The 11,323-nt window shown below is 47.8% G+C and overlaps 1 pseudogene; it reads left to right on the plus strand.

Annotated features, from left to right (window-relative positions):
* The first annotated feature begins 1,396 nt into the window (after positions 1 to 1,396).
* LOC148773790 (putative serine protease 47) lies at positions 1,397 to 11,276 on the plus strand (annotated as a pseudogene).
* Positions 11,277 to 11,323: the final 47 nt, after the last annotated feature.

Below are 11,323 nucleotides of genomic sequence, written 5' to 3' on the forward strand. Positions count from 1 at the left end.
ACTGGGATGACCCAGAGTGATGGGATGGGGAGGGAGGTGGGAGGGGTTTCAGGATGGGGAACACATGTACACTCATGGTGGACACATGTCAATGTATGGCAAAACCAATACAATATTGTAAAGTGATTAGCCTCCAATTAAAATAAATAAATTTACTAAAAAAAGAAAATAAAAAACTATGGGGGGTTACCTACAGAAAAAGAAAAAAAATAAAAGAAAGCAACACAATACTCCAACACAATTATTCTCCAATAATCCTCTCTGCCATGTGGTGTGGACACATCTCAAATCACAGTTTCTTCTCAATGCCCCCTTATTTCCAGGTGTCAGATTCTAGATGGAGCCCTGGGACCACATGTGTGGTTAGCAGCTGAATGATTCTTCTTATTATTCCTACGAAACTGTGTGCCCAGGAGGAGTCACGGTCACTGGCTTGCATGTGGTGTACCGTGGTGCTAGGCTGCATAAGGGGGAGGTGGGTTCCCTGGGAGAGTGACAGGGCTGCTCAGGAGTCTCATTCACCTAGCCATGTGGGGCTGGCTCAGTGACTGGCTTCTGAACAGAGGAGGAGGACTCACCATGGAGTTCAGGCATCTCAGCCCAGGTCTGGGCACTGGAGCTTTGAGGGCTCAGAGTCTATCGGCACCCACTCTGTGCCATGATCCGTTCAAGCCACTCTGGGGCATAAGGGGTAGGGTATCCTGCCTCACCATGTCTCCATCCTGTCAGAAGAAAAGGCCCAGCATGGATGAGAAGAGCAGAGCAAATGGGGTGGGGGTTCACGAAAAGGTGTGTGGAGAGGGAGGGCTTGGAAGAGCGGAAGGGTTGTATGAGGGGAACATGAGAGAGAGTCTCCAAGTAGATGAGCTGTGAAGACAGTGAGGGAGGGGGGAAGATTCAGTACCTGTGTTGGGGGAACAAGGCAAGGTTCTGTTTCATGCCTTCATTTGCTCATTTGTTTAACGAATCTTTTTCAAGTCCTTGTAACTCAGTGGAGAAGCAGGCTTTGGGCAGGTAGGTGTTGAAAAAAGGGTATGGTCAGGAAGAGTGTACGGCCAGAAGGTATGTTGTATGGAGTCTAGGGAAGGGTAAAGTTAGAGCTGGGACTGAGCCAGAATGCCTGCTGTGTACAATCAAAAGGTCTTCATTTGATGACCCCACAGAGGAGTTTTCCAGAAGAAGGATTCAGTGCTTCTCCAATTCTAGTGTGTGATGGAGAAGCCAGCCGTATGTTTGAAACTATAAGTAGGATGCCAATTAGCCTCAAGAAAGAAGGCCTCCTGAACATTAGAAATGAGGAGACAGAAGATATGTGGCATCACATGGAGTGGAAGGGTCCAGAGGGGTGTAGACAGTTAGGTAAGGATGCAGGGAAAGAGCTAGTCCCCACTTGGAGATGATGGTGACAGTGCAAGTTTCCTTCTCCAGGAAATCCAAAGCCCCGTGGAACTATGGGGTTCTGTTAGGAAGCACACAGCTGTACCAGCATACCCAGCACAGCCAGGAGGTGTCTCTGAGCCAGACTATGATGCACCCAGACTTCAAGAAGTTATATCCCTTCAGGAGTGACATTGCCATGTTGCTGCTGCTCTTTGCTGTGAGTTTCACTTCCTACATCATCCCTGCCTGTCTCCCAGTCCCTGGCATGAAGCACCCCAGTAACTCATCCTGCTGGATACCTGACTGGGGGATGCTAAACGAAGAAACTGAGGGGGTGTGGGGGAGTTGAGGGGATGAGAATGGGGAGGAGGAGGAGGAATGGGAGAAGGACAGAATAGCAAAGAAGGGAAGTGTGTCTCCACCTGAGGGGTCTCCAGGCAAAGGTCCCCTTGGCCCACAATGCTTCATTTCGAGAGGACTGGACCATTCTAGTTCTAGTTCTGAAAGTGTAATTCTAAGGATTTGGTTTTCCCTAAAGTGTAAAGCTCTGAAGTCTGGGAATCTTTGACTTCGGAATCAAGAATCTGAGTTCTTGAAGTCTTTCTGGTTCTTGATTCAAATGTTTAAATCAACCAAAGATCTGAGATGACTTGATCCAACTCAAAGGTCATGGTTGGGGCCTGACTCCTTCTAGGTCACTGACAAACTCTGATTTCCCTTGCCATGGGAGGTGCTTGTGAAAAGTAGAAAGAAAATACAAGTATGACTTCTGACCTCTGAGCCTGCCTGATCAATTCTGAAACTCGCTTTGCTCTTCTCCCAACCCAGCTCACCCATCTACTTTGTAGGCTCATTAGGTGAACTGAATGACACAGGAAAATAACTGTACTTTTAAAGTTTGAAAGTGGAGAGATGTAGGCAAAAACTTATGAGCAAGAGTTTTTATTAAAAAAGGATTGTTCATGATTTGGTGAAATGCTTATGATGCAAAATTAGGGAGGGAAAGAGTATTCATTTGTAATTATTAGTTGGGTCATAATTTGATATGATTTTTCTCTACAAAGCTGCTACAGGCATTTTGAACAGATGCTGTCTTCACTGGGTGGGATGTTCCACCATCTCTGGTCCCTGCCTATTAGTATGTCACTAACACGCCCTACCAACCTTGATAGTATATTAATAAGCAGAGACATCATTTTGCCAAAAAAGGTCCATCTAGTCAAGGCTATGGTTTTTCCCGTGGCCATGTATGGATGTGAGAGTTGGACTGTGAAGAAAGCTGATCGCCGAAGAATTGATGCTTTTGAACTGTGTTGTTGGAGAAGACTCTTGAGAGTCCCTTGGACTGCAAGGAGATCCAACCAGTTCATTCTGAAGGAGATCAATCCTGGGTGTTCATTGGAAGGACTGATGTTAAAGCTGAAACTCCAATACTTTGGCCACCTCATGTGTCAAGTTGACTCACTGGAAAAGACTCTGATGCTGGGAAAGGTTGGGGGAGGGAGTAGAAGGAGACGACAGAGAATGAGATGGCTGGATGGCATCACCAACTCTGTGGACATGAGTTTGAGTGATCTCCGGGAGTTGGTGATGGGCAGGGAGGCCTGGCGTGCTGTGATTCATGGGGTCGCGGAGAGTCGGACACGACTGAGTGACTGAACTGAACTGAAGACACCCTAATCATATGACAAACAACCAGGTCCGAAGCATTCTTACACCACATACACACACACACAATACGCAGACACACACACACAACACATGTATACCACACTTCACACACACAAACAGGCACAATACAGAAACACACACATTTATTTCAAACACACAAAGACACATACAGCAGATGTATACACACTTCACACGCATACACATACACACAGACTGGTTCCTCCTTGAGGACAGGGACCCTGTCTTTCTTGTTTTAATATCCCAGTCCATGCCCCAGGTAGGGCCTGGCATCTGGTAGGTATCCCACTGCTGCCCCCGGGTCCTTCTTCCCTGGACCTCCAGACTGGTCTCAGCTCCCATCCTGTATGTTCTATGTTACTCTCCACATAGCTGTCTGAGTATTTACTTTACAGCAGGAGTCATGCCAGTTCCCTGCTCATTACCCTCAGTGCCTTCTCATTTCTACTTAAAATATGGTCGAAACTCCCTACCTTGGCTCTCAGGCCCCATTCTTCTCTCTCATCTCCTACTGTATCCCTCACCCACACCACCCCAGCCAGCAGGCCTCGCTCCTGCCTTGACGATGCCAAGTCCATTCCCACCTCAGGTCTCCACCTTGACTATCTCCCTGGACTCATTTGCTTTTCCGACTAAGCTCTTCATGCCTTGTGTCATTGCATATGCAGCTTGGCTACTCCTCTGAGGAGTTTTGCTTGATCATGTGAGCTAAAACAGGCAACCCCTAATAACACATCGTCTTGTTTTATTTCCTTTACACCACTTGTTAGATGTAAAATAATGCTCCTTATTTATTTCATTTATGCTGTAATGAAATTTTTAGTCCCAACTAAAAACGTTCACCTGTATCAATAGTTAAAAGATACTTAACATGAGGACAGAGGAGCAAATGAGTAAACTGGATGAAGAATAAACGAGTGATAGGATGAGAGGATGGATGGCGGGAAGGTGGGAGGATGAGTGGGTGGAAGGGAAGAGGGTTGGGCGGATGAGTGAAAGGATGGTGGGCAGGGAGATGGAGTGAGTGGGTCTACTGATGGAGGGGAGAATGGAGAGATGGATGAAAAGATGAGTGTATAGGCAAGTGGATGGAACGGTGAGTGGGCAAATGGGAAATGAGGAAAGATAGGTAGGTGAACGGTTAGTGATAGTCAAAAGGTGAGTGGATGGGATGGTTTGTGAAAAGATAGATAGCTTGGTGAATGGTTGCTAAGCACCAGTGAGTGGTATGTGTTGGTGGGATTTGCCTTTTTCCTTTGTGGGATAGAAGTTTTGCCTATTGTTATGAAAGAGGCTGAGGGAATAGGACAAATTTGGAAAAGTTTGGGAGAAAGGGGAGGGCTTATTAGGCGTAGGTAGAAGACTGAAACAAGGATGAAAGCTCAGCTGAGCGGAGAAAACCCCATGTTGAGGGGCAGTGCTGACTGGTAAGGCAGAGGTCTGTAGCTAGGCTACAGCATCCTTCCCTGATTTCCTCCTTATCCTCGCAGCACCTCGGCTTGAACCTTTCCATCTCTAGGAGGGTAAGGTGAGCTTCATTGAGAACAAGTTCTGTAAACTGTTATATGGGGATGGAAAAGGCAAGACTGCTCTGTCCATGTGAACATGCTGTGTGCTGGGGACTTCTTGACAGGAAAGTCCATCTGCCAAGTGAATAAGGCCCTGTCTCTTTTACCCTCAACTGTTCTCAGGGCCTCAATTTCTCTAGGGGAGGGGCTGTGTTGCCTCTGCTCTCTTTGTGGAGCCCCTGGGATTTCCCATTTCCTCCCTCTATTCATCTTCCTGGACTCCATCCCTTGGCAGTGTCCCCAAGGCCAACTTCCCTTCCTAAGTTCCTTTCACATGAAGGCATCTACAGCATCTATTCTTGAGGAATATATTAAAGTTTTTACTTAAGTGTAATATACATACAAAAGAATATATCCATGCTCTTTTCATAAGTTGGATGAATTTTCACATGGTGAGGCAACAGTTGATCAATACCCCCAGAGGCCCCACTCATACTTCCTTCCTTTCACCAACACCCAACAGAAACCACCATCTTCACCTTTAATACCTTAGATTAGATTCTGAATGTTCTGTAAGTAGAATTTATTTCCAGTTGTCAATCTTTCTTGTCTTAACATTGTATTTGTGAGATTCATCCATACTATTACCTAAGTTCAGTCTCCTTACTCTACAGGACTCTACTGTGTGCCTTGAATTTGATGATCAGTTACACTTTTAATGGATATTTTAGTACTTTCCAAGTTTTTCATTTCATTTCATTTCACTTCCAAATGTTTTACCTTCTATTTCACAGAAACCCTTGAGTAGAATTGTTGGAGTAAAAGGTATATGTATATTTAGCTTTGGCAAATATTACCAAACATCTCCAAAGTGGTTCACCATTTCCACTCATTCAAGCAGTCGATGAGAGTTTGTATTCTCACCAATACTTAGCATTTTCCATTTTCCAATCTATTTTCTCATTTTAATAGATTTTTGTGATTTGCATTTTCCCGATGATCAATTAAATATGCTTTTACATATTTACTATCATTGGATATCTTTTTTATGTAAAGTTTCCTTTCAAGATATTTTCCCCCTCTTATTTTTCTGTTGGGTTATCTGTCTCTTCCTTTAGGGGCTCTGTATATATTTTATATATTCCATATATATGTCTATTGTTGGCTATTTGTTTTTTTATGTATTATTTTTTTTTTGCTTTGGTGTTTGTTCTGTTTGTTTGCTTTCTTTAGCCTGTGTTGGGTCTTAGTTGTCGCATGCAGGCTCTTCATTGCAGAGTGTGGGCCTTTCTTAGTTGTAGCATGCAATCTCCAGAGCACATGGGCTCAGTAGTTGCAGCATGTAGACTTAGTTGTCCCGTGGCATGTGGGGCATTAGTTCCCTGACCAGGGATGCAACCCATGTCCTCTGCAAGAAGGGAAGATTTTTAACCACTGGACCACCAAGGAAGTCTCCTTGTTGGATATTTTAATTGTGAACCTTTCCTTACACTCTATGTAGTGCCCTGTTTTATAGGTTAGAAAACAGGCCTGGAGAGGACAGGTGGCTACCCTAAAATAAGGCAGCACAGCCTGGGCCCCTGTGTTTTCACTCGAAGCCTAATGTGACCTCCACTGGATCACCCTCAGGGCCGAGCCTCCCAAGCGGGCATCATGTGCCAAGCTCTTCTGTGGCCCTTTGTCTGCTTGCCTGATGTATATCCATAGTGCCCTTGAGCCGACTCCTTCTCTCATTTCTCCTCAGGATGAGAACACCAGAGATGGACCCTCAAGAGCCAAGGCAGCATATAACTGCCCCCTCACTCCTGCCTCTCTTAGCCTTTCAGTCACCACAGCCTACCTGAGAGATTGCATCTAGATTAATCTTCTGCCATATCACCTGCTCTGGCTCCCATCCTCCAACCCAGGCCCCTCTTCTCTCCCTGAAAGTGCCTCCCCACTTTCAGGGGGCACCCAGAAACAGGTCTGAGGAGAGACAGAACACAGGGGCACTCAGTGCTTAGACTGTGGGGCAGAGAAGACCTGGTTCCAGTATTCAGTCTGTCATTTCCTGGGATTGTGACCTTAGCTAAGTTTCCTCACCCATAAAATGGATTTGCTAAAGCCTCCTATTAATAAGGTCCCTGTAGGAAATTTAATACTGTACTGGCATTTAGGAGGTACTTAACAATTATTGGCTTTCAACCTCCTGGCCTGGCCTGGCCTTTCTCCATCTACCTGGATTGTACCTGCTTTTCTGGACCTGTCTTAGACCTATCCTCTCACTCAATGTGGAATTCACTGCCCTGGCTCCATTCAGCACATATAAAACCCACACACCCACACTCAGTTTACTCTTTCTTTTCAGCAGTGCAAAGCACAGCTCACTTTCCATGGGATATACTAGTGGTGGGGCTTCCTCTGTCTCCTGAGAACTCCCATGGGGTCAGGAGGCTACTGGAGCCCTTCCCATCTCCCCCATACTGGCCCAGAATCCACCACAATATCAGCAACGACAAGGCTCATCTACATGAATCCCTGAGGCCTGGAGTGTACAGGGACTTGGCCTTCCCCAGCCTTAAAAAGTGCAGTATGGTTGCACTGTGGGGAGGGCCAAGGGCACCACAGGTAGGGACCCCAAAGGAGAAGAGCTGAGGTGATGATGGCACCCTCCCAATGACCAAGAAGCCCCTGGTGTGACTTTCTTGGTGCATTGGTGACCTCACCTTAAATTGGTGGCTCAGAAAACAGAATGTATTATCTCAGATTTCTGGACATCAGAGTCTAAAGTCAAGGTGTTGGCCTGGCTGCTTCCTTCTGGAGGATCTAGAAGAAAATGTTTTCTTGATTTTTCTATCTTTTTAGAGGTCCCCAACAATACTTTAACCCACTCCAGTGTTCTTGCCTGGAGAATCCCAGGGACAGGAGAGCCTGGTGGGCTGCCGTCTATGGGGTCGCACAGAGTCGGACACGACTGAAGCGACTTAGCAGCAGCAGCAGCAGCAACAATCCTCAGCTCATGACCCTTTCCTACATCACCAAATCACATTGCTCCTCCCTCTGCTGCTGTCATCACATCTCCTCCTGTGACTCAGACCTCCTGCCTCCCTCTTTCCTCATGAGTACCTTTGTGTTTATGTTGGGTCCAACCAGATAATTCAGGATAATCTTCCTATTTCCTGATTCTCAACCCCATCACAGCTGCAGAGTCCCTTTTGCATGTAAGGTAACATAGGCTTAGGTTCTGGTGATGAGGATGGCCATTTTTGAGGGTTAATTCTGGCTAGCCATACCATGTACCCTTCTCTTTCCTTCAAGCCACCACTTCCCCCACCCCTCCCCCTCAGCTGGAGAGCTTGCTTCCAGTTTCACCTAGAACATGAAAGCACTCAACTGGCCTAGGTGCCATTCATCTTCGCAGTCCAGCAGGCATGCTGCATCTCTCCTGAGCCTCCTGGCCCATTGCAGCCAGTCCTTCCTGGAGCTTTGAGTGCCCAGAGGTTCCCTTGCTCCATGTCTTATCTCCACCTTCACGACTCTCCTATAAACATGCAGTGGCAATCTCCTTCCCGCTACTGCCCAGTTTCTAGCCTCCTTTCCCCCAAAGACTTCTCCTAACGGCCCTGAATTTAATCCACTCTACCCAGGAGTGTCCCCAGTGCCACCAGAGCCTCATGAAACCTGTCTTACCAGAGACACCCGTGGCCCCAAATCCTCCTCTCACTCGGCACTTCAGCAAGTCTCACTGCCATTTCCTGGGCACCAGGACCAGCCAGCTACTCTGCTCTGCACTCGTCCCCTCCCCTCTCACCTCTCAATGCTGGAGACCCCAGGGCTCTATGCTCAGCCTGCTCCTCCCCGTCTGCACTTCTTCCCTGGTTGGTGAGATAGGCTCAACTTTGGCAGACAGGCCCTGTTGCTTCCTTCAACATATTGTCCCAAATCTGATTCTTTCTTACTGCCCTGGCCTCTCCCCACCCATAATCTCTCACCTCTTCTCCTGTAATTGCCTCCAAACCCATTCCTTGGGTTTCTTTTGTGACTCTGTTGGTAATGTCGTGACATCATCTTAAGTGGGTGGCTCAGACAACAGAAATTTATTATCTTACATTTCTGGAGGTCAGAGTCTAAAGTCAAGGTGTTGTTGGTTAGGATGCTTCCCTCTAGAGACTCTAGGCAGGGAGACCGTTTTCTTTCTTGTTCTAGGTTTTTAGAGGTCCCCAACATTCCTTGGCTCGTGGCCTCTTCCTCTGTCTCCAAAGCACATTGCTCCTCCCTCTGCTCCTGTCATCTCATCTCCTCCTCTGACTCTGATTTCCTGCCTCCCTCTTTCCTCATGAGTGTTGGGTACACCCAAATAATCTCAGATAATCTTCTTATTTCCTTATTCTCAGCTCCATCACAGCTGCAGAGTCCCTTTTGCCATGTAAGGTAACTTAACCATAGTTCTGATGATGAGAATGGCCACTTCTTAAGGTGATTTTTGGCCAGCCATACCATGTACCCTTCTCTTTCCTTCAAGTTGCCAGTTCCCCACCCCTCCCTCTCAGCTGGACAGCTTCCTTCCTGTTTTACTGAGACTATCAAAGCACTCAGACTAGAGCCCATTCATCTTCCCAGCCCACTTCTTCTCACCCCAAGAAAGCATCTTCTATCTCTCTTGAGCCTCCTGGCCCATCCCAGTCAGGCCCTCCTGGAGTTCTTGGTTCCCAGAATCTCCCTTGCTCCATGTCTTCTCTGTCTCCTTTCGTGGGTCCTGTGTAAACATGCAGTGGCAATCTCCCTCCTGATACTGCCCAGTTTCTCTGCCTCCTTTCCCCCAACGACTCCTCATAACAGCCCTGGATCTAACCCACTCTGCCCAGGAGTGTCCGCAGTGCCACCAGAGCCACATGGCAGTGTCCCCAAGAGCCTGTCTTGCCAGAGCCACCCTTGGACCTGAGTCCTCCTCTCACTCAGCACTTCAGCAAGTCTCACTGCCATTTCCTGGGCACCAGGAACAGCCAGCTACTCTGCTCTGCACTGGTTCCCTCCCCTCCCACCTCTTAATGCTGGAGACCCCAGGGCTCTGTGCTCAGCCTGCTCCTCCCCCTCTGCACTTCTTCCCTGGTTGGTGAGATAGGCTCAACTTTGACAGGTCCTGTGCCTCTTTCAACATATTGTTCCAAATCTGTTTCTTACCACCCTGGGCCCTCCCTACCCATAATCTCTCACTTCTCTCCTATAGCTGCTTCCAAACTGGTTCATTCTCCACACAGCACCAGAGCAATCCAGCTTCTAGACTTGACCTAGCAGTTCTCCATGGACGTCAACTCCAACCCCCACCATAAAGGCCCTGGGAACCTGATGGCCTCCAACCCATCTACCTGCCTTGCTTCCCACTTGTCATTGTTCTTCCTCCCACCCACCTGGCCATCCCTCCTCTCCTCGTCTGCACTCACTGCTCCCTCTGCTCCAGCATCAGAAAGTTGGGCTGTACTATTTGGAATCTCAGCTCATGAAAGGGCCATGCTTCCACCCTATGAAATGTCCTTCCATTCCTGTCCTGTTCCTTCCATGGCTTGCTTCCACATGTCACATCTGACAGTGGCAGCTGAGTTGGATTCTTTAGGAAAGCTTCATGAAAGAGAAGGTTTGTACTTTCACCCCTGTGCTCAAGGGCTGCAGCTTCTCCGGATGCTGGTTGTGTGTGTTGGACAAGTGCTTGATGGGGACCAAGCGCAGCCATGTCCCCTGCTCCTTGACCTACCTCCAGCAATGAAATCTTCCGTTTGGCTAATGAAGTGAGGGAGTTTCTGCCCAGATGGTCCTGCCCTGACAACATTTCAGGACTCCAATAACTCCCAGAGGCTTTCAGGAGACCCTCAGCTGCTCCCTGAGCAATACAGGCTGCCTCCACCAGGTCTGGGTATGGGCAATTTCTGAAGAAATGCAACAAAGAAGTTGAGAGAAAACTAAAGGCCGGACTAAATGAATGAAAAAGGAGGATGAATCAGGTGGGGATGTGCTGCTCAGAGTTTACAAAAGCCGGGTCTGCAGCAGCTTCAGCTGGTCAGTTTCCACTCACAGACCAGCTCTCCTGGGTTCAAATCCTTCAGCTGTCCCTTCTTGGCCTTGGAGAGTGCTTTCTCCTGGACCACCATGCCCTTCCTGGGCACAACTTCCATATATTGATGGACTTACATTTGTGATTGTTCTGAGGGTCAATCAGGAACTTCCTGAAGTATGATTCCAGTGCTTACCTGCATGACTTAATCAGGCTGGTCTTAGTGGCATGCTGGAGTCTGGAATTTCACAGTGGTCCACCTGAGTGAGGTTGGCAGGCAGAGACTCATAAGCCCCACTTTGCTACCTTGTCTTCTCAGACCTGGCTCAGTAACCCACCTCAACTCCCATTTCTTTCCTAGAGTGATTCTGGGGGGGGGCCCTTGTCTGTGACTTCACTAGTTCTGGGTTCTGATGGGGCTGGCCAGCTGGGGTTTTGACTGCCAATACCCCATCTACCCTAGCATCTTCACTAACGTCACCAACTCGATCAACAAGATCCAGAGACTCACCGCCCTCCCTGAGCCCATGTCTGCTTTCCTCCACAGGCCCAGTTTCCACAACAGCCTCCTCGCCAGAACCTTCCCCCCTCCCCTCCCTCAGCCTCATCAGCTTTCAGTGGTCCCTTCTTGGATTTCCTGTCCACCAGCTGCAACCCCCAAAAACCAAGCTTGAAAAACCAAATAAAAACCAATGAGAGTCTCCTCCTGATTCTATCTTGG

This window comes from Moschus berezovskii, chromosome 26, assembly GCF_049115385.1.
Source record: "Moschus berezovskii isolate FMDL1 chromosome 26, NW_MosBer_1.0, whole genome shotgun sequence".
NCBI classification, from domain to species: Eukaryota; Metazoa; Chordata; class Mammalia; order Artiodactyla; family Moschidae; genus Moschus; species Moschus berezovskii.